This window comes from Rhinolophus sinicus, linkage group LG04, assembly GCF_036562045.2.
Source record: "Rhinolophus sinicus isolate RSC01 linkage group LG04, ASM3656204v1, whole genome shotgun sequence".
Classification (NCBI taxonomy): Eukaryota; Metazoa; Chordata; class Mammalia; order Chiroptera; family Rhinolophidae; genus Rhinolophus; species Rhinolophus sinicus.
In genome coordinates this window covers 176015014-176037720 of record NC_133754.1, presented here as the reverse complement: position 1 = coordinate 176037720, position 22707 = coordinate 176015014, and the positions used below count along the sequence as shown (strand labels likewise).

Below are 22707 nucleotides of genomic sequence, written 5' to 3'. Positions count from 1 at the left end.
TCCAGCTGCCACCTGTTTTTTTAACTAAAGTTCTGTTGCAACACAGACATGCCCATTTATTTTTGTATTGTCTATGGTTGCTTTCACATAACAATGTGAGAGTTGAGTAGATGCAACTGAGGCTGTTTGGCCTGCAAAGCCCAAGGTACTTACTATCTGAACCTTTGCAGGGAAGGTCTGCTGACTGCTTGCTCTTGATCTAATTGCCTGGCCCTCCCTAGTCTTCAAATTCCGTTCTCTGGCATATTCTCCATCCTTTCCTTAGCTAAGGATAATAGTATTTTTTATCTGCAATTCACATCTTTATCCCTTAACTATATTTTCATGTTGATTCTCCACCGAATTAAAAAAAAAAAAAAAAAGAAAAGAAATCAATGATGAAGTTGAATTTGTCCTGGACTTCTAAGTTCTCTTTCCAGTGGTGCTGGCTGTGATTCAAAGACATGCGGGTAATCAAAGCCAACTTCCTCTAGAACCGAATCTCTGCTCCCTTGTGGGGATGGCTGCTATCGCTTCCCCTCCCTCTCTCTTATTTATCCATGGCACCATTTTCTCTCCTTTTATCTCTTGACATGAGCACTGTCTGATGGAGAATGGATCCTGCAAAGATCTGGGGAGTTTGTCAGCAACTGTGGTATTTTTTTTTTTTTTTGGAACCATGTTAGGGGAGAAAAACATGTTGTAAATTCTGTCCAAAAAATACTTTATAGAGTCCACCTGTCCACAATGGATAAATCAATTGCTCTAAATTAAATTCTCTAAACCTGAAAGGCCTGGGTCTGGTACTAGATTTATTCAGACACTAGGAAAATAGTAATTTTCTAAGTCAACATTCTGACCCCACTTGGGTTGGCGACCGATCATGATAAAGCCTTTCCTCACCACTTGCAGTTCCCTTTGAAGGAATTAGACACATGTCCTGGGGAGAAAAGTACCCAAGTCCAAGGGACAGAAACTAATTAAGATGTGTCAACCAAGGCAGCAGGCATGCTGTATCACAGACGCCCACTGCCTGGGTCAGTGGCTGCTGGCCCCTGCCCTGTGCGAGGATGGCACAGCCAGGAAGCTGCAGCTGTCCTGATGGCTCCTCTGCTTACCCAGTGCTGATGGGTCATTAATTAAGCCTCCTTCCTGCATCCTCTCCACTGGGTTTGAGGACATGATTGCTAGTCCTGTGGATCCCCTTGGAGGCCTGTTGTTTATTCTTTCCTTTAAACTTTGCAGGGCCCGGGATCTGTGACAGGTGTGGCAGCAACCTCCAATTCAGACTCTGAGCCATGATTCCAGAGGTAAACTTGGACACGAGTAGCCACCCGTGTGAAAGTATTGCAACCTCCTAAGGGCCCTGACCTGCCACACAAATCCACTTTTCCAGCATAGAAGCTCAGCTCAGTTGGTAGGTTTAATGTTTGAGCATCTATTTCTGTAGCTGGAAAAGAGCTTTCAAGACAATGTGGCTTGGGTCCTTTCCTTTACAGGGAAGAAGCTGCAGCTCGGAAAGCTAAGGTTGCGTAGTCAATGGTGGAACTACAGGTGGTCTTGTCTTCCTTTTCCTGTCTCTTCATCACAGTGAGTTTAAGTGTAACTGTTCCCCCATAGCTACAATTGTTTTAGCTCAGGGGTCTTGAAGAGTGAAAGACTTTCACAGTGATGGGGAATGAAATCATTACAAAGAACTTTTAAGAGCATCTGGGGCTATACTCTGCCATCTGGGAGATGTGCTCCCAGGTGGAGCCCACACCCAGGGCTGGGATTTATGCCCAGACTCCTGGGAGCTTCAGGGAGACCTGGAAGGTTTTCTATTTTTGAGGCCATCACCCGTAAGGCCATTTTGGCCTCCCATCTTCTGATTCAGGTAGTTTTAGGGATTGGTGAATTTCGTTTAGGAGCTACTCTTGTGATGAAGTCTCACCTTCATCTCCTGCGTAAATTGCCACTGCATGGCAAAAAAATTTGAGGCTCTCTGTACGTAACTTGAGCATTAGGTGAAATGGTTCTGCTTGTTCTTTCTCCCCTACTTTCTTTTTTTAAAATTAAATTTTATTGGGGTGACAATTGTTAGTAAAGTTACATAGGTTTCAGGTGTACAATTCTGTAACGCATCATCTATATATCACATTGTGTGTTCACCACCAGAGTCAGTCTCCTTCCATCACCATGTATTTGATCCGCTTTACCCTCATCTACCACCCCCCTTACCCTCTGGTAACCACTAAACTATTGTCTATGTCTAGGAGTTTTTGTTTCTTTGTTTGTCTTGTTCTTTTGTTGTTTTCAGTTTTATATCCCACATATCAGTGAAATCATATGGTTCCCTACTTTTTCTGTCTGACTTATTTCACTTAGTATTATAATCTCAAGATCCACCCATGTTGTTGCAAATGGCATTATTTCATCTTTTCTTACCACCGAATAGTATTCCATTGTATATATATACCACAACTTCTTTATCCATTCATCTATCGAAGGACACTTTGGTTGTTTTCGTGTCTTGACCACTGTAAATAAAGTTGCAATGAACATTGGAGCACATATGTCTTTATGAATAAATGTTTTCAGATTTTTGGGGTAGATACCCAGGAGAGGGATTGCTGGGTCATATGGTAATTCTACTCTTAATGTTTTTTTTTATTTTATTAAATATTTTATTGGGGAAGGGGAACAGGACTTTATTGTGGAACAGTGTGTACTTCCAGGACTTTTTTTCCAAGTCAAGTTTTTGTGCTTTCAATCTTAGTTGCGGAGGGTGCTGTTCAGCTTCAAGTTGTTGTCCTTTCAGTCTTAGTTGTGGAGGGCGCAGCTCGGCTCCAGGTCCAGTTGCCATTGCTAGTTGCAGGGGGCACAGCCCACCATCCCTTGCGGGACTTGAGGAGTTGAACTGGCAACCTTGTGGTTGAGAGCCCACTGGCCCATGTGGGAATCGAACTGGCAGCCTTCGGAGTTAGGAACACGGAGCTCCAACCGCCTGAGCCACTGGGCCAGCTCCTATTATTAATGTTTTGATTTCCCCTATTTTCATAGATTCTGGCCACCACTTCCGGAAGCATTAGTTTAATTCAATGCTTTGGGTGAAATAAACAAGTAATTTAACTCATATGCAATTTGACAGGTCTATATTTAAATAAGAATGTACTATACAGAAAACTGCAAGATTCTCAAGAATTTTTAATATAAGTAAAGCACAGGAATTCAAAGAAGCATCTGTTTGTGCCATGCCACTTTGTTTACTGACCCCTGCCCCAGACCCCCAACAGTAGCTTTTGCTTATTCCCTGCCTTTTGAGTTGTGTCTTTCTCAGCTGTGTGTCTTTGGGCAAAATTTTAAACTTCTTTCAGACATTTTCTCCAACCGTAAAATGGCTTACGATAAGATTCTCTGGATATTGAGTAAGATATTGTCTGTAAAATACCCAGCACTTAGGAGTTACTCTGTAAACTCCATTACCTTTCCCATGTGGCAGAGGCAGGAGTACAACTAAGCTTTTTAACTTCCTCTTCCTTTCACTAGGCCAAGTCTCTGGGTACATAGTTCTGTATTTTTATATCCCACTGCGCGTCTTCACATTTAGTTGTTACTGGTTATTAGAAGTGGTGGAGTTTCCATTTTTATTTACCATGTAAGCTTACTCCCTCTCTCTGCCTAAGAATTCTGCCACTGGTAAATTTCCACTCATTCATCCTTTAAATCCCTACTTGAATTCTAACTCCTTCGTGTAATGAATTCCCTCTTCCTCCCCGCCCCCAAGTCCTTATTTTTACCACTCTCTCAGAGCATTTTGTAAGTTCATCTGCTCGGATACTTAGCATATTGTGTTGTAAATGGTCTGCTCATGGGTCTGTCTTTCCGCTTGACTCTGAGCAAGACTGAACCTGTTTTTCTTCTGAATCTCCAGCCCCTAACAGCTGTGTGTAGGTGCTCAATAAACAGATGGATGCATGAATTGATGAACTGATGGGATATATCACTTTGCCCTCTCCCCCTACGAAGGAGACATTAAAGCCTTAAATGCCCTTAGAGTCTAAGAGAAAGTGGACCCTTGGCAGTAGGGGAAAACCTGGGGCCGAAAAGCGAATGTGCCTATGACTGGCCTCTCTGCCACCCTAGGAGCAAACAGCTCCATCATCACTATTCCTGTGATACATCCAGCTCCAAGTTCATTGCTATCCCCACCACACACAGACTTTCAAGGTTGTGGCTCCCAGGCTGCCTGGCCTCCCTATAACCTGCCACCCGCCACCCGCCAGTTCACCTCCCCTGCAATTAGCACCGCCAACTCCATCTCAGAATGCCAGGCCAGGACCTGCAGTAATTGCTGCTCGAGATTCCTCCTGACACAAATGTTGACATTCTGTTGGCATAACTTGCAATAATGTATGCAGATTGCATCCTTCCAGGGCCATAATTATTACTTCTCAGCAAGAAATAGGTTATTCCCTGGCTTGATTTCTAGGAGCCAGTTTCACTTTTGGAGGTGGCTTGTTTAGGGACATGAGGAAGGAAAGGAGAGAAGAGTCCTTGGGATGCACCCCAGGGATCAGAACTGTGAGTGGCCAGGTCTGGGCAGCAGGAAGCCGCTGGCTGAGCAGGGGACTAGGTCCTGGCCGACTCTGCCACCAGTTTGCCCTGATAACTAGCTGCATCCCAGGAATATGTATTTTATAAGATTCTCAGGTTATTCTTAAACACAGTAAAGGATCTTAAGTAAGTTCAAGGCCACCCCTAACCTTTCTTCACTTCTATGAATAAGGAAACTCTCATATGTGTTTAAGGTATAGTGGAATCCATAGACACACTGGGTTCACCTGCGTGGTGCCAGCTTAGAAATTTTTATAGGAGTGAAAAATTGGAAGCTGTTGGTTTTCATTGCTTACTCTGTATCCTGTAGATGGAAAAAATGTATCATCACATATTAGAAGATATTACCATCTGTTGACCTTTCCTTGTTCCAGTTAAATCACCAGCTCTTTGCATCTTTAGAATAAAGAAGTCTAGACCCGTGTGCTCTGTAATTAGAAATAGGCCCATGTTCTGTATTAAAATAAAAAGACCGAAACAGATTCCCAAACCTCTCACAAGGTCTATTAGCGTGTAAAATTGTATTCAGTCTATTTTATGACTTTTTCTGTCAATATATCATAGAATTGAAATTTTATTTGAACAGTTTGGACAATTTATTTATTCTGTTTGAGCTAAGCTTGGGATTCACTGAGATCTCCACATCTTTTTAAAATTCTTTTTTGCTTGCCCAAGCCTTCATTCTGTCTTTTTCTTTATGGGAGAGAAAGTATGTGATGACATCTCCCTTGGTGCCTGGCTTTATAATAGGTGCTCAAAAATAAAGCCATGAGTTGACATTGAGTGGAGTGTTAGCGGATTGGATGATCATTGTCTTAAAGGATGGGACTACTTTTCATTCTTGAATTTGCATCTCCCATCTTGGGGCCTCAGAGAAACAATCCATGGGTAGGCAATGGTGGTCAAACTGAATTATTCCCAGAGAAAGGGATACTTTGTCATCTATTTGTTTTTCTTCTTGGACTTTGGAGAAAGAAGTAGAGTCCGAGAAGTGAGAATGATAAATGGTGCTCGCCTGGCTCCCCATTCTGGAGAAGATTGTCCCCAGCTGAATGCTCGGGCCACTCTAGTCCCATAAAGACTTCATGGTTCCACCTGTAATGTGTGTGGCCGCTTCCAAATGGAGACCGAGGGATGGAAGTACACCGAATATTCTCTTCTCTTTCCCCTTTTCTTTTCCTTTTACAGGAAACCCACCGCATCATTAACTCTGCAGGCTATCTCCCTCGGGGCCTTTCCTTCTCTTGCCACCTCCTTCTTTACTCTGGCCTCCTGGGTTTCTGGCTGCCACTGCTGCTGACCCCTTGTCCAAATGTGTGAGGCAGCGGGGCCAGAAGCCCTTGCTCAAACTGCTCATTAATTTGCTTGATGGGCTGACTCCAGATGCAGCCAGACCCATTACGGGAGCATAGCTCATCGGGTGCCTCAGCCCCTCTGTGACGAAGTGAACATCCATGGGGTCCCGGGGCTGCCTGGGTGAAGGACAGGCTGTGGATGGCATGCCTTGCCCCTCCAAGCGTTGGCTCTCCTCTTGTTATAGAACTGGAGCCGAAGTGTTCAAATATCTCCTTTCTTATCAGACTTCCAGAAAGAAAGACAAGAGTATTTTCACCATCCATCCTCTGCCATGTCAGCCCCGTACTCAGACATACCTGGGGGCTCCCCACATCGTCCAGTGAATAAAATCTGAACTATGAAGCATGAGCTGCAAGAAACTTTATGTTCCACTGTAAACTTTCCTTCCAACTTAATTTGCCTTCCACTTCCAATTTCACTCCCTGCATTGCAGTCAAGGCAGACTGCTTCCCACACTAACACGTGCCCTTTGTGTTCTCAGCCACGTGCCTTTGCAAACCCAATTTCCTCAACCTAGAATACCCTCCCTCGACCTCACCATTTCAGTCTATCAAATTCCTGCATGAAAGGCCCAGGAAAATGTCATGTCCTCACTACAAAACATGCTTATTTCCTCTAATAGAAAGTAATTTCCCATTGTTATTTCCCCTCTTATTCTATTCAACCTGGACTTGGAGTTCTATAATTGTGTTTCCTAAAAGGCCCCCATTACGGGATTGTGAACTCCACGTATAGCCTAACTCCTGTCTTACTTATCTCACTCCTCCATGTGACTAATATGGAACCTTGACTATTTGAGGGGCTCAGGAAACATTTAAATTGAAAAGCATTTCTATTCTATATGGAAAGACCTATACGATATGACATACCAGCACTACTCTAAAAACGGACTCTCGAAGAATCCATATTTTCCTTAGGGTCATCACCTCCAAGGTTTGGAATGGGTTCAAGCCCTTTCCCGTTCACTGAATAATTCCACATGGATCACCAAATTGTCTTGAACTTTTGGTAGACCCAAACTGAAGTCTTCAGGGGATTTACATTTCATTAGTCACCATCTCTGCGGTTCTATACTTAGTGTGCTGTTGCCTAATGATTGAATTGGAAGGCAGTCCATGAGGCCTTTTCATTTATCCTGTAGCCTCTATCCTAAGCAGCAGCTAAGCCATCCCCAAAAGATGGCCCAGTCACGTTCACTTTCTAGAGCTTGAGCTACACTATCCACCCTTCCCGTTCCTTCCTGTCCCAGCAAGTAGATAAGAACATCAAACATGTTTTGTTACAAACAAATATTCCTGACATCTCATTTTTAGAAACTTATTTGCTCATGTATTCATTCTTACATTAAATAAATATGAGTTGAACACATGTCATGTGATTATTAAACATCTAATGTACTTATGCATTTCCCTGCAGACATCTAGCTGGTGTCTTTCAGTTCCCTACAGAATAAAATTAAAATTTCTGATCTTACCACTTCTTCTATCACAATATGTTTGCTGCTCTGTAATCCACCCTGGACTGCTCTCTGCACCCACATTTTCTTGTCTATGCGCCAATGCACCTGACATTGCCCATTCCTGAAATTTCTCCCCACCCCATCTCTCCCCAGTCTCATCATTCCTATGGCCGATTCCTATACTTTTGTATTATCTTATATGGAAAAATCCTCTAAAAGCCTTTTCTGAGTCTAAAGACTGGGTTCGTGCCTCCTCTGTACTGCCAGATACTTTTCTTTATCATAACACTTAAACACATGGTATTATACTTTCTGTTTACTTGCTTTTCTCTCCCGTTAGAGTGTAGGATTCCTGAGGCTAGCGATCATATTTTGTTTTCCCTGGCATTCTTAGAAGTGAGTAGCGTACCTGTAAATAGTAGATGCGTAAAACATTTATTTGCCAAATGGACGGATGGTTTTAGTGCTATTCTAGAAAAACAAATATGGTGAAAACATATCTCCTGTTTCAGGGAGTTCATATCTAGGGAGAAAGGCAGAATGTAAACAGAGCAATTATAATACATTTTTATAATTGCTGAAATGGAGTCTGAATGAACAGAGGGCTAGTATGTGTGTACCTGACAACTCTTCAGGGACAGGGTGGAGAATGGAGAGTGAGGTGCATTCTAGCTCAGTCAGGATTCAGTACCACGAACAGCAACAGCGTGTCCTTGTATGAAAGTCTGCCGAGAGCCCTGGTTCCTATAACAATTTATACATTGATCCACATCCACTGTTCTCATTCCTGTAGCCCAACTCTCCTTATGTGGTTACTGCGAGCTTTTGTAAAACCTTTCTACGCCCAAGGAATGGAATGATTTTTCCTGAATTCCAGTGTAAGTCCTCTGACCTCCCCGTCTCCTGTACGGACCTTCCACTTCTCAGTTGCCTACTTGTATTCTGACCACCCGCCTCTCGTAACGTCCAGGCACACAGAATGAGTCCCACCACTTTGTTCTGGCTTCAGATAGAGTTGTGGCGTTTGGGTGTTGTGTGCTGCCTACCTGGCTGTAGCTCCACCACTAGCATCAGTTCCCCCAGTGCTTGAATGGACATAGGAGACGATTTGGGAAAAGAGATCAATCTCTAAAGTAGCAGCCGAGGTTTCTGAATCATGGTCTTCCGGCTTATGCCCTTGACCGTGAGGCCTGTTGTGACCAACAGCTCCTGGTCATGAAGTGGGGATCTCCAGGGCATCCCAGATCCAGGTGACTGTGAGAAAGCTGATTCTAACTAAGACTAAACCAAAGAGTCAGATTTGTCAGTGTGACTGAAATAATAAATTAGTGTTAGGGATACTAATAAACATGTAGCATTCCCAGACCATTTTCTGTTCCGGGGCCACACAGGAAGTTGAAAAGCCAAAGATTTCTAGTGTCTGCCATATATCCTAGAGGGGAGATACAAAAATAGATCATTAAAATATAGTGGATTTATAACAATTAGGGGTTGCGCACAGGACATGGGGGAGTCATTGTCCTTTTTGTGTACAGGAAGTCTGGGAAACCAGGCCGAGCTGAGTCTTAACGGAGAAGATGAAGTGACTCAGGTTAAAAGGAGGTAAATGTTTCCCTGTGAAGCAGGAAGTACAGAAGTAAAGGCACAGAGGAAAAAAAGCAGTCAGGTGTGTGTGTGTGTGTGTGTGTGTGTGTGTGTGTGTGTGTGTGTGTGAAATCCGAGGAGATCTGTGATATTCGTGAGTAGAGTGTGGATCAAGACATGGTGAGAAATAGGCTGAAGAGGATGCTAGGGACCAGTTATTGGAGGGTCTTTAGTGTCAGGCTAATGAGTTTGGAATTCAGACCAAGGTTAGTGAGGAGCCCCTGAAGTGTTGTGAGCGCAGGGATACCACGGCCAGATTTGTCTTACAAAGGTAACTGGAGGGGGCCCTCTCTTCCTTCTCTGCCTCTTACAAACCACATCTCCCTAGAGCCAGTATAATCTCTCCTACACCTAGTCCCTAAATCTCCATGGTAGTTCCCCCCCCCCCAAGCAGAGAGGGAAACAGCTGGTCACCATCCCACTTGAAAACTATTTTTGAGATGTTTCCTAAAATGTGCTCTGTGTCTCATTCAAATGGGATCTATTCTGGTTTCCACAGTCAGTGCCCTAGTTTGCTATTTGATCAGAGGCCCCCAATAGATGCAGCACCGTCCCAAGAGCGTGGGATGCACTGGATGATGAGCTGTGTGTGGTCACTTTCCATTAGGAACTGAGTGCAATCATCCTGCTAGTTAATCAGTTAAAACTATCCCCATCATTGCCTCTTTAAGGTCTCACACAACTGCTTGTATTTATTTACTTTACACGGAACTTTCTTATTATACATGTAATATAGCTTCTCAGGGATGGTAGGATAGCGATATTGGACCCATTTAACAGATGAATAAAAAGAGACACACGAGATCACTGAGGTGGGGGGTGGTGGTAGAAAGAAAACCTAGTTGAAAAGCAGGTACCTAAGTGTTTGTCCTCGCTCAGTCATCAACTAGCTGTGAGCTATTGGTGAAGTGAGGGTATACGTTTATTCTAAGACTGCAAAACAAAGGAGTTTGGTTTGGTTCATTCATTCAATGCCTATTTATTGAGTACTTTGTTGCAGCAACTGTTCTAAATGGAAGTAAACCAAACAGAACTACCCCTATGGAGCACACATTTTAGCTAGGGAGTTAGATGATAAACAGATAAACAAGAGAAAATATAATATCAGACATATAAGTACAATGGAAACCACAGAGAATGGTGCCTGGGACATTATGTTAGATGGTGTTATTTTATATAGAGTGCTAAGAGATTGCCTCTCTGAAGAGGTAACTTTTGAACAGAGAACTGATTTGAAGACAAAGAATTGAGGCTTGCATATACCTGGTGGGAAGCATTCCAGGCTGAGCAAACAGCAAGTTCAAAGGTCTTGAGGTGGAAATGTGTTTGACATGCTCCAGGAACAGCAAGGTCCATATGACAGAGGCCAGACCATGTGAGGTCTTGCGGGCTAGTGTGGGAACTTTGGAATTTTCTCTAGGGTGATGGGATGCCATTGGAGGGATTTGAGAAGCAACTGACATGATCAGATTCAGCTCTTCAAAACACCACTCTGGCTGGTGTTGGATAATGGGGTATTCATCGGAACGGTGGCAAGAATGGCAACACAAACCCCCTTCTAAGGTGGCTGCATTACTCTGTGTCAGGGGTGTCAAAACTGCGGCCCGCAGGCCAACTGCGGTCCGCAATCCATTGTTAATTGGCCCGCAGCAAATTCAAAAAATATATTTAGTTTACTTTAATAAACCAGGTGAGGCAATACATACTTCACCTCGAGTGAGTGGCCCGGCTGTTTGTGTATTTTACCGCATATGGCCCTTGGTAAAAAGCGTTGGAAAAAGTTTTGACATCCCTGCTCTATGTGAACAACGAGGTGGTGGCCCCTTCAAGCCCTAAATTTCCCAATGTTGCTGCAGGCTACAGAGGGCCAAGCTAGGATTGGAATCCAGCTGTTTTGAATTGTGTTCTAATGTGCTCTCCCTTCCAATTTATTAGATATAGTTCAAATAAGCCAGTTTTATTCTCCAACCTGTCCTAAGCCACTCAGGGGCTCTTGTTACCAAGCTATAATTCAGTATTTTAGAAAAAAAAAATCCACGCATATATGCTGGAGTCCTCATGTGTATTTGTGATAAAATGAATGAAGGAGAGCATCAGAAAGCACTGCTCTGAGCAGAAGGCTTATTCTGAGCCTGCCAGTCTTTCGGGAGGCCTTTTCAGATCTTCAGATCCCACAGCCTTTTCTCTGCATCAAGCAACTTCTCTGTACCTGATTCTAGGTGCTGGACACTCAGCAGTGCAGGTAGGCGATTGGCATACTCCTTGCCTTCACAGGTTTATTTTTTATAATAACACTGATAATTAATGTGCAGACAAACAAGCCAGATAATGTGGGACAGCGATATGTGAGGACTGATGACTGTGCCATTACAGAAAGGACCTGTGACGATAATTCATTACAGAGAGACGGGTCAGGAAGGTCTGTTTCTGCCCAGGTTCCTTATCTGTTTAACGACAGTAATATCCACAAGGTTGCATTGATTGAGAAGCCATCCTAAAGCACCTGGCCAAATGCTTATACCGAGTGGACGGCTGAGCAATGTTATTAGGATCTGAGTGAAAGAGGGAAGAACAGATAGCCATAGAGGGAAGTCAACAAGGAAAGAGAGGAAGAAAGCAAGCATCCTTCTTGGTGCCGAAGGTAACTGAGAGGACGTGTGATCAAGCAAATGTATCCAATGTCTGCCTCTACAACATGTGTCTGTGCAGTTGAGTGACAATGGGACGCAGAGGGTGACCTGTGTATGGGGCTGTGGGAGAGGTTTTTAGTGTGTCCCCTCAGATGGGGTCCTTCTACATAGCACGGGGGACACAGGTCACCCTTTGGTGGGATACCCAAAGGTCATGTCAAAAGAGATGGGAAGAGGTGAAGGATGTATCCTCTGTCCCTCTAAATTATCTGGGGTCCTGTGTCTCATGCGCAATGTAGTGGAGGACTCTACTTTCCTCTAAAAGTGATTCCAGTTTCCAATTAATATGATGGGAAGAGAGAACAGACATAGGTTTCTGGGGAAGTTGTTACTACTCGGTGGCTTTTGTTAAAATTAGCTGAGGGGCAGCCTTCTTTACCCCGGAAGAGACCATGTAAAGCTCACGGCCACATTCACCCCTCTGACCCCCGCTCCCCATCATGGTTCCCAGCTGAATAAAATGTGACTTTTCTCCTAAGTAATTGATGTTCTGTCTCATTCCCTGAAGCAGTGTAGGTTTAGCCAAGGAGACCGTGTTTCATCTTCCTTGTTAGCTATTAAAATATCCTCTGGCTGGCAACCTAACAAAAAGGAGGGTAATGAGGCTGGGATTCTCATGTACCTTTTGCTTGCCCAGGCCTGGACCATGGTACTGATGACGCCTACTTAAAGAGTGGATATGAGAACCCAAGCTGTGGCCATATTCTCTCACTCACCCACCACCACCCATCTATTCACCCATTTATTTATTTATTACTAACTCACCTATTCACTCACTCACTCACTCACTCACTCACTCACTCACTCACTTTATCTACCAAAATTCTTTGGTTATAAGCAATCCAGCTCTGAATATTTTATGGAAACAAGAGGAGGTATTGGAATAATACCGAAATGACTCAGTCTCTAAGAGCTAAAAAGATTGTTATGGTTGAATTATGTCCCCCCAAATTCATACATTGAATTATTAATCCCCAGTACCTCAGAATGTGACCTTATTTGGAAAAAGGATTATTGCAGGTATTACTAATTAAGCTAAGAGGAAGTAGTCCAGTGGGCCCCTAATCTGACTGGTGTCCTTATGGAAAGGGGACATTTAACACAGAGACAGTCACGCATAGAGAAAATACAGTATGAAGAGACACAAGGAGAGGGTGGCCATCTACAAGCCAAGGAGAAAGGCCTAGAACAGACCCTCCCCTCACAGCCCTTAGGAGGAACTAGCCCTGTTGACTCCTTGATCTTGGACTTGTAGCCTCTTGAACTGTGAGGTAACACATTTCTGTTGCTTAAGCCACCCAGTTTGTGATACTTCGTAATGGCAGCCCTAGCAAATGAATACAAGGATACATATAAGAATAAGCAAAACCAAACCAAACCAAACCAACCAACAAAAAACCCACGAAGGAAAGGGCGGTTCCAGGCACTTCAGTAGTTAGATGTGTGTGATCTTCCTTGGGGCCTGCCGAGAGAGGACACTGCTCCAGTGGTCTTCCATCACTCTGGGTCCTTGTTTTGATTCCTACAGTGGAAATCTAGCTGGTCCACTTTGTCAGGTGCCTCTGCGTTTGTATCAGTTAACCTTGGCCAGCAGAGAATGGCATGGTGCACACACAGCCACTGGGGCTCTTGGGCCAACATCTGAGAGATCTACTGTGTTTACATTGGGCATCTGTTCTGGTCCCAGTTCTGGGCTGAGATCTGGGGAAATTTTACTTGGTCTGGTGGGAGAGACAAAACATGTGCTTGTCTAACTAGATGGAAAGGAAAACATGAGCGGTAAGTGATGCAGGCCTAGGGACAGGAGTTCACAGGTGACTTCCATAGGGATTCAAGTGGAAGTTTCCTGAAGAGGTGGTACCAGATTGAGACCTTGAGGTGTGGCTAAAATATGGACCTGAAGGTATTAAGAGAAGGGCTTTCGCATATGAAGAAGAGCACAAGCTGAGACATGGAAGCGACAAAGGATTATGCATAATGGAGGGCAGAGGTCAGTGTGGCAGGGCCTGGTGACAGGACAGTGCCAAACTCATCCAGAAATGCTGCGGCCAGATCCCAAAGGCTTAGGTTGCTGGCTTGGGGGCTTGAACTTTATCGAGCTGATAGTGGAAAGTCCACACATGCTCCTGACAAGGGCAGTGGCATGATTACAACTATGCTTTAGGATGACAGGATCCAGCCAGCAGTTGTGGGTGGGGTGGATCAGCTCTGGGGAAACTGAAGGCAGTGGCGTCCGTCAGGGGTCAGCTTAGTAAATAGGCAAGAGAAGCGGGGATGGGGCTATCAGAATGAGTCCTGTGCACTTGACCCACACTTCCCTGCCTCTGTGACACTGGCCTTGATGAGACCACCGTCAGGAGTGTTCTGTCTTCATCTTCTCTTCCTTCCAAGGCTCCTCGAGTCAGCTTTCTGCACAAAGCATTCTCTGAGTTTCTCATCTGGCAGGAAGGAATTTCTTCCTCCGTGGAACTCCTCTAGTGCTTTAACTATACTGCTCTTCATAAGCCCAGAAAAGTTTTGTTTAAAGTTCATTCATGAAACAGCGAATGCCTACTGTGTGCCACACACGACATTAGGAAGTGGGGCTCACGAGGTAAGTAGCCAATCTCTGTTGTTGGATGGATGTCTTTGTGCACAATTCCTACCCTTCCCACTAGACTGGAAGATCTCTGCAGAGAGAGACCACACCCACTTGTACCCTCTGGGCTTAGGAGGCCTCATGCAGTGCCAACTCCCTATACATTGGCAAATCAATGACTGATAGCAGCGCCTTTTTCTTTCAACCGGGTGCATTATTTCCTGTTAAACATATCAATCCACAAATATATACTCTATGACCTTGAACGCAGCCAGTTGTCATTTGCTTGTGCTGAGCTTATAAAGAAGAAAGCGTAGGTTGATTGATTCTTTATCTTAATTACAAATCTTTTTATGCTTTTCTATGCCCATAATATTATATTATGTACCCGAAATGTCTGCATATAAGTACCTCTCGATGGTGATTGAACATTCAACAGTGAGCTCGGAGGAGCGACAAATGGCCTTATTATTCCTTATGGCATCTTAGAGAGGCAGCTGAGAGACAGGCATCATTTTCTATGCCTCCTAAGTGAAAACACAGAGGTCCAGGTAGGTCTGGCGGTGGGACTGAAGGCACAGAACTCCTTCCACATTAGGACACAGAACCGTTTCACGGTAGGTATAGAAAGGTCCTGAAAGCCTGTCAAATGCAGCCTCCTGTTTACAGATAGGGATGGATGAGAACATAACTGAAGATCCAGAGTGAGTTAGCAGAAACCCTGGGACTGGAACTGCTTCTCCTCTTCCATCAACAATGATAAAATTTCACTCGAGATTCTTGCCATGCGAGTCAGAAGATAATAACTTCATTTCCTCCCATTATAAAGAACTAGTCAAAATTGCATTGACTTTAGCTACTACACTGCACTCTCTGTGCGTATTTTTATCTTTCAATATCTCTTTACCCCAGCCTCACCAGGGGTCTCTCACTGCCCCCAGCTCCTTGTGCCAGGGAAAGACATGGAATTAAATAGTTAATTTTAAAGTGTTAATGACTTCACATTCGTAGAACTTTAAACATTTGAAACTTTCATTCAGCCATCCATCTAGTGAAAGGATTCCTCCACAGTATATTTAAGAGGTGATCGCCTAAGGCGGTCAGCATGGTCTTGCTTGTATACCTCTAAGAAGGCGAACTTGTTACCTTTGAGTCAGCCCATTTCATTGGTGGACAACTCTTCCCTTTCAAAACATTTTAAAGCTAACGCTTACCTGACAGTAGCTTTTATCCATTGGACCTGCCTTCTGGGGACACACAGGAGGAGTTTGATTCCAATCCACATGGAAGCTTTAAGGTACTTGAAGACAACTGTCAAGCTATCCAGCCAGCTTTCGCCTTTCCAGGCTAAACATTCTCAATTCTGTCAAGAGATCTTCCTGTGATATGGGTTCTGGCCTCTCATCCAGTTCACTTGTCAAGAACGCCTTGTGGCCTTTGTTCCTTTCAAAATGTGGTTTCCAGAACAGAATCTGTAACTCCATTTGAGGTGTGCCTGTGGTTTCACCTCCTTTGTTCTAGGCCTTATGCCTGCATTAGTCTGGCCTAATGCCCACTTACTTTGTTTATATATGGATTCACGTTGGACCATTTATTCGGGACAACTACCAGCTCTGTTTCGTAAGGGCTATGCAAAGCCACATTTTCCATTGAATTACAAAGAACTTCTCCCAAGGATATTTACTTTCTGAGGGGCATCTGCATAGTTTGGATAACATTATACTCCAAGGAATGGCTTTCTAATGGCAGACATTTAGACACTGTGACCCCGAAGAGAGGCAACTATTTTGAGACAGGCGTTGTCTTTTACAACTCTTTCCCCTCCTTCTCTCTCCCACCCCCCCTCCCCGTTCACATCCCCTGTACACCAGAGGAATGATGGGCGCCCCAGCGGCATTGCAGCCTTTATTCAGGTCTTCTTCTCAAATGTGGAAATACTGACTCCAAAAATACATAATTAGCCATAAATCCAAGTAACTGTCTCCCAAGTGGCCGCAAATCCTGTATTGCCGGCGGTCATGGATTTTTACGGATATTTCATTAACACTGGAAGATGGCATTTCCTTGCTAATGATCGCCTAACATTTAATAAACACAGCCCAAGAGTTTTACAACCTGTTAACTTGCGAGTGGCAGTAATTAACCAAAAATGATAAATAATTAAGGCCTAATTACATGGTATCAGTCATTTCACTTTCCAGTCTGTGCAGCAAATGGGTTTGAGCTGCCGAATGGGGCTCTTTGCCTACCCCTGTGCCATTGTCAGAGCAGGGCTCGGGGAGTGCTGGGGCCACACATTCCTTTATGGGGGAGATTAGATGAAAATCGGCTCATTAGATCAGTAATTGGACGGCTTCCCTCACCAAGGCACAATCCCATGGAATTGTTTGCGTGCTGTGGGTTTGGAAGAAGAACAAAATGGCCATCCACGCGGTCCCTGGCTTCTCTGAAAGGAAGGCAAAGACTGCTTGGAGCACGCAGTCTGCGAGGCAGAGAAGAGAAGCACAGCCGTGAGAAGCAGCTGTCTGAGCTCTCCTCCAATCCCACAGAGGGCCTCAGGCCAGGGACCGCCCCTCCCTGGGTGCCGTACCCGGCGCATGTTTGAGTGTGTGTGGATGTGTGCGTGTGTTAAACAAAACATTGGGGGTCTATGTGTGTATCCTTTTCAAAATATTGAAAAGTCCGGAAGACAAATGTTTCCTCATTTGGCTGGTTATAGGCGCCCAAAGAATATCATCAGAATGTCTCTTTTCCTGTCTCCACGAGGCTTATTTTGTGCTGACCTCATTCACAGACTGAATGTCCCCTTGTAGTCACTGTTGGCTTCTATCACATTCTGGGGTTTCCAGGCTCATGTGAAGGTGGGGATCGAGGTCAGTTTTCTCACAATGAATTAAATGAAGATGATGGTGATGCTAATGATGGAGAAGATGAGATTGAAAACATTTCTCTGAGCACTTCCTCCAGTTCAAGCAGTTCAGTGAAACATGCTTCAGGCATTATCTCGCTGGAACCTCACAGTAAGACTATGAGATAGGTCCCATTATTGTCCCCATTTTATATATGGAGAAACTGATCTGGAGAGAGTTATTCCCACAGGTACAAAGTGGTGTAACTGGAGTTTGTGCACCACTGTGCTCCCTTACAGATATGCACAGCGGTTTGCAAGGCGCTTTCATATTCAGGACTTCATCAGGCCCTCCTGTAAAAGGAAGGGGTTCTGCCTTAATCTAAGGGGCCCTTCGCAGACTCCTGTCCTCCAGGACAGTGTTTGGACCCTCATCCTGTAGCATGGGCTTAAGTATATCCATCCGCAGTTCACAGGTGGCTCTGTAACTCACTTCTAAGAGCTTATACCCAGGCCCAAGGCTCAGCTGCTTAGAGCACATCATCAGTTTGCAGACTGTGGTCCTCAGGTTCTGAAGTTCCCCACAGTTGTCCTAGGGAAAGGGGACTGAGGGTCCACATGCCCCTTGGAGCCCTCACTTCTGACTTAAGTCAGGGCAGCCCAGCTTTGGTTCAATTTCCACACTGTGCTTTTGTTGATGACTGCTGTTTAAACTGTTGAAAGAAGAAGAGGGTGTGGCACTCCAAAAGAATAGATCCCTCCAAGCTCCTGACTGCTGCGACTCCACAGACAACTCTTGGGCCTGTCCTTCAGGGCAGACGCCCTGGACATTTGTCCCACCTGAGAAGCACAGGACAGGAATATCTATATCTGTGGCTTCCTCATTCAATAAGTGGCAGGCTGGCAGCAGAGTGGATTCTGAGCTTTGCCCAAGGGACAGGAGGGCTGAACTTGGGGGACTCCTGGGGCGGGACATCTTCCTTCAGGCATTCACATACATTACCACAGACTTGCTTTCTCTGAGGCTGTGTAGGGTAGTTACAGATAGCAGGTCTGAGTCCTGGCTCTGTTATAGGGTTCCTCTGGGACACTGAAGACATCGTGTTGTCCCTTGGGGTTTCCTTTGCATCATATTTAATTATTATGTATAGTCATTTCATGGAATGCATGCCTTCCCCTCCTAGACTATGTCGCACGAGACAGAGGGGGTCTTGGCCGTCCCAGCACTCGGTGCAGAGGCCACACCTAGGTGTTTGGAAGGCACGCATTGAATAGTTACGTAAAAGGAAGAGTTGTGCCATGATGCCTGGGGTCCTTCTTGGATTCTGCTCCTCCAGGAGCGTGTGTGGACTTCATTGAGTAGGGAGCAGTCTTGGGAGTGTTGTCTTTGGGTGAGCAGTTGGTGAGTGTCAGGTTGGGAGAAGGCAAACAACACGGAAGGTGAAACTTGGAGCTCCACCTCCTCACCAGAAGGAAGAGGAAGGGACTCGGACGCAGCCAGGATGGTGATGTTGGTACGTAGACCCCTGGGGGAGGCAGGAAAGGATCAGAGTTTTGGTCCAGAGAGAAGCAAGTTTGGGGTGCTCCCGAGACCGATTTCTACCCGCTCTCCCCATGTTCTAGATCAAGCTTGAGGCTGGGTGGCAGAAATTAGAAAGAAGAGAACAGCCTCCAGAGAGTGAGGCAGGCATCCATCTGTCCTCCCGCCTCCCTGGGGCCCTAGGGCCCGGGAGACGAAAGGCTCCATTGCCTATTATGCATCAGGGGTTGGAAGGATTCTGCTACTTGAAGTAAACAGCATCTGTTGCTGTGTTTATGTGAAGACTGCAGCTCGTGCCTGGGAGGAAGGTTAGGAAATACTTGGCTTACCAAGAAGCTGGGCACACCTACCACAGAGGTCTCCCCTGGTTCACCTCTCCAAAGCATCCACCAGCCCATCACCCCCTTAAGAAAGGAGGCTTGGACACCTCAGAGTGGGATGGTTGGAAGTGGAGCAGAGAATCCCAGATGGCCCCAGGAATCTGGCTCTAGGAAGACAGGGGTCAGGGAACCTGGGGGGACCTGCTGGATCTCTGTGGTGCAATATTTGTCAAGTGAGAAGACCAGGGCTCATTGTTGCTCTACCTTCCGGGAAGCTAATTAATAACTCAGCCTGGCAGAAAAAAAGAAAAGTTCCCCACCCACACCCCTGTTCCCTCACTCTGCTGCTGTCAGCCTTAGCTTCTCCCCAGGGGAGTGGGGCTGACAGATGGTGGAAAGGAACCGGGAGCAAGGGGGGCTTAAGTCTATTTTTGGTTCCTGTTTTAAAGTTCTTTGAGGAACTTGAGGAAGAGGCACGGCCTGCTCTGCTTGCAACCTGCTCTACAGGCCACACAGCCAAGAGAATGTCCTTTTCCAAGGCCTAGAAACATATATGCACTCACATACACACACAACATGTCCTGTCAGCATGTGTATTGTTGGCTTTAAGGATCATATAGTAAGTCACGTTAAAATTCCTTACCTTGGCATTCAAGACCCTTTTTTAAATTCTCGCCTGTGGATTCCCCTGTCATGCCCTGGGGTCTCTCTCTTCACAGGGTTTTTCACTGAATGGAAAGAGTCAGACAAGTAAAAAGCTGATTACAGTGTCAGCAAATCACCCATCAGGATGTGACCAGGAAGCGATTCCTCCAGCAAGTCTTCCCTGATTTAGCCTTGATTTAGCCTTGTACTCCCATAGCTATGTCCTCGTCCTGGTGCTGATGGCACTGCATGGTAGTTACCGAGTTACACCTTCTGTTGGGCAATGTGAGCTCTGTAATTCCAGGGCCACATCTCTCTCTATTTGCTCTGTGGTCACATAATCTTGACCCATTAAGGGTTCACGAAAATAGATGCTGTTCTTACAGCTTTCCCAAGAGTTGCACGCTCTGCTTCTTCTTTTTCTATGCAAGCTTCACCTTCCTAAATCCATACCCCTGTGAAAACATTTGTGACCTCTCAAGGGAATGCTCATTTTCTCCCACCTAAGTCTTTGTTTGGCGTGTTGTGCTCACTTCCTCAGTGGTTACCATTTTCCAGGTAGTCTAATGCTGCCCTTCAAACGAATATGGAAAGTGACAATAAAAATACTACCTCCTGTCCTTTCCACAGCAGTTTACATTTTGTAAAGCAGCTCATCTCTTCTCTTAGTTAAGCAACCAACCTGGGTTCAAAGGAAACCCAGGTCCCCTTAGAGAGACTGACACCTTTTGGATCTAGCTCTGCTTCTGTTCTCACTCAGTTGTCTCACTATCTGGAGCCTCCTTCCCTTAGCATACTCCCACCCTTGTATACCTTGATGTTGCTCCATTAAATATTTATGCCAAGATTCATTATTTATCCATTAAATATTTATCAGCTTGTGAGCCCGTATCAGACAATATGTATTTTCTTCTCCAGGAACAGTCTGGTAATTATGTCTGCAATCCATGAGTTTCTGGGCAGCCTATATTTTTTCCTCTGTCCTACCGCAGAAGATGGCCTGTCCTTTACAAAGCCAGTTTCCTACCTGACCTAGCTGTTCCTTTCTGCCAGGTTATTCGGCCACCTGTGGATGCTCTACTAAAGGTGGATTGTTCTCTTGTTCAAAGTGGAGTTTGGGAATAGGCTGACAGCCAGAGGTGCGATTCCTGGTGGTTTCTGAGGAAGGGAAGAGGTGAGCTTCCTGTTTGAGTGAGGTTTATGGTCCAAGCACACACTGCTTTCTATGGCATTTCAGGACAGAAACCAAAGGCAGGAGGGGGCTTTTCCATGGGGGAAGGGTGGTGCATAAAGGGAAAACATTAACTTGCCCAGTGATGGACTCTGCAGGGGAAAAAGGATTTCTCTTAAGGGAAGCCCTTTGGGTCCCTGCAAGAACCAGGATGCATTTCAAGTCATCATTCTAACTTGATGGTATGTGTCCCAGTCTTTCTATCACCTCCTTTCTCAAATGTTGCTTACTTTCATGGGGAGAGGCGAGCTGGACAGAGTCCTCTGTTGGATGCAGAAGCATAGCACTGTGAGATGTGCGTCAGGAAAGGGAGGCAGGAGAGTGGGGATTCGGGGCATGGGTTTGGGGCAATGATGCTGGGTTTGAGACCTAGTTTTCTCCTGTAGTGACTCAGTGACCTGTGTTATGCTATTGACATTCTCTACCTAAGGACTTGGGGCTTATTATGTCACGGACACTCTGGTAATCTCTCCACCTATATTATCTCGTGGAATCTTCACCGTGAGATGACTCTCCCCACCGCCCCTGTTTTACACATGATAAAACAGGTGCTTGGAGTTTCTGTGACTCATCCAAGTTCTAGGGCTTGTCAGAGGCAGAGCTGGGATTTGGACGTAAGCACTCTGATTCCAGAGCACCTGTGTCAACCAGACTCTGAGCCTGAGTTTGCTGGTCTGTATTGTAGATCAAGATAATCACACCTCCCTCACCGTCATGAGGACTAAATAAGGTTGGGTATTTATCATAGTTCATACCACGGCTGAGGCAGCGTTCCTACGAAATGGTAGCCTCTGCTATAAGAATTCATAATCATTAGCATAATACTAATGTTTTAATTGAATGGATTGTCCCTTGAAGGACTGGATTCCTGGCCTTCGGAATTGATTAGGGAATCTAGTCAAGAGGATCACAGTAATTGATGGAAGTTTGGCAAAAATATCTAAGTATTAATCAGAGGAAATTAAGGTCCCTCAGGTCCACAGTTGTGTGATTCTAAGAATGAAGCACCCAAAGAGCAAAACAGGGTGAGTGAAGTTACCTTGGATCCCCTTCGGCAGAGGCAGTCCTCCCGGGAGGAAGTTGGGCTCCTTAGCCCTCTCTTTCCTCTTCTCCCACCCAGGCTGCTTTGAGAACACAAGTTGTCCTTTCCTGACCCAGGACTTCCTCCTTCCCTGCCCCAACCAGCTCTGCCGCCCACCCCCTACCATGTGTATCAGGGATCTACCCCTCTGCCTCCATTCCTAAGAAAGAAGAGCCCTTCTGGATAGAGATGGAGGCTGAACCCTGAAGCCCATCTGATTTTGGACTAATTGGTGTAAAAATGTTAAGGAAGTGACAGAGTCCCTTCCAAGTACTATGCAGGGTTTTTAACAGGCATCCTGAAACATAAAAGAAATTGTTTGGGAAGGGGACCTTTAGACTACTTTAATCACGTGTGGACAGTGGCTGTATTTTGCACATCTGATGGGTCCATTTATTTAGCAGTATTTATTGAGCACCTGCGATATGCAAGGCACTGTGCTAAGTGCTGGGGCTACAGCTGTGGGAAATGAAGACTGAGCCTGTCCTCCAGGAAGCTTACAGTCTAAAGGGAGAGAAGCCACTCCAACAATTACGGAACCTCAGGTGTGTGGGTAACCATGGCCTTCACTCTGGGGACCCCAGAGACACTTCCGATGTATTAACTCACATTCTTACTTAGCCAAGTTGTAAGTGGTGACTTTTATAATTCTTGTAAGAGAGGAGATCCACCTCCTCCAGTTGCTCAGTGTAGAGTCTTGAGAAGCATTTAATACAAGTGTTAAAAACAAAACTTCTCAC

The 22707-nt window shown here is 45.2% G+C and overlaps 1 long non-coding RNA gene across 1 annotated transcript in view; it reads left to right on the top strand.

The window, feature by feature from the left end:
- The window catches only part of LOC141571362 (uncharacterized), a 234387-nt gene that overhangs the window by 67952 nt on the left and 143728 nt on the right, over positions 1–22707 (top strand). The gene's annotated exons all lie outside the window — the stretch shown is intronic.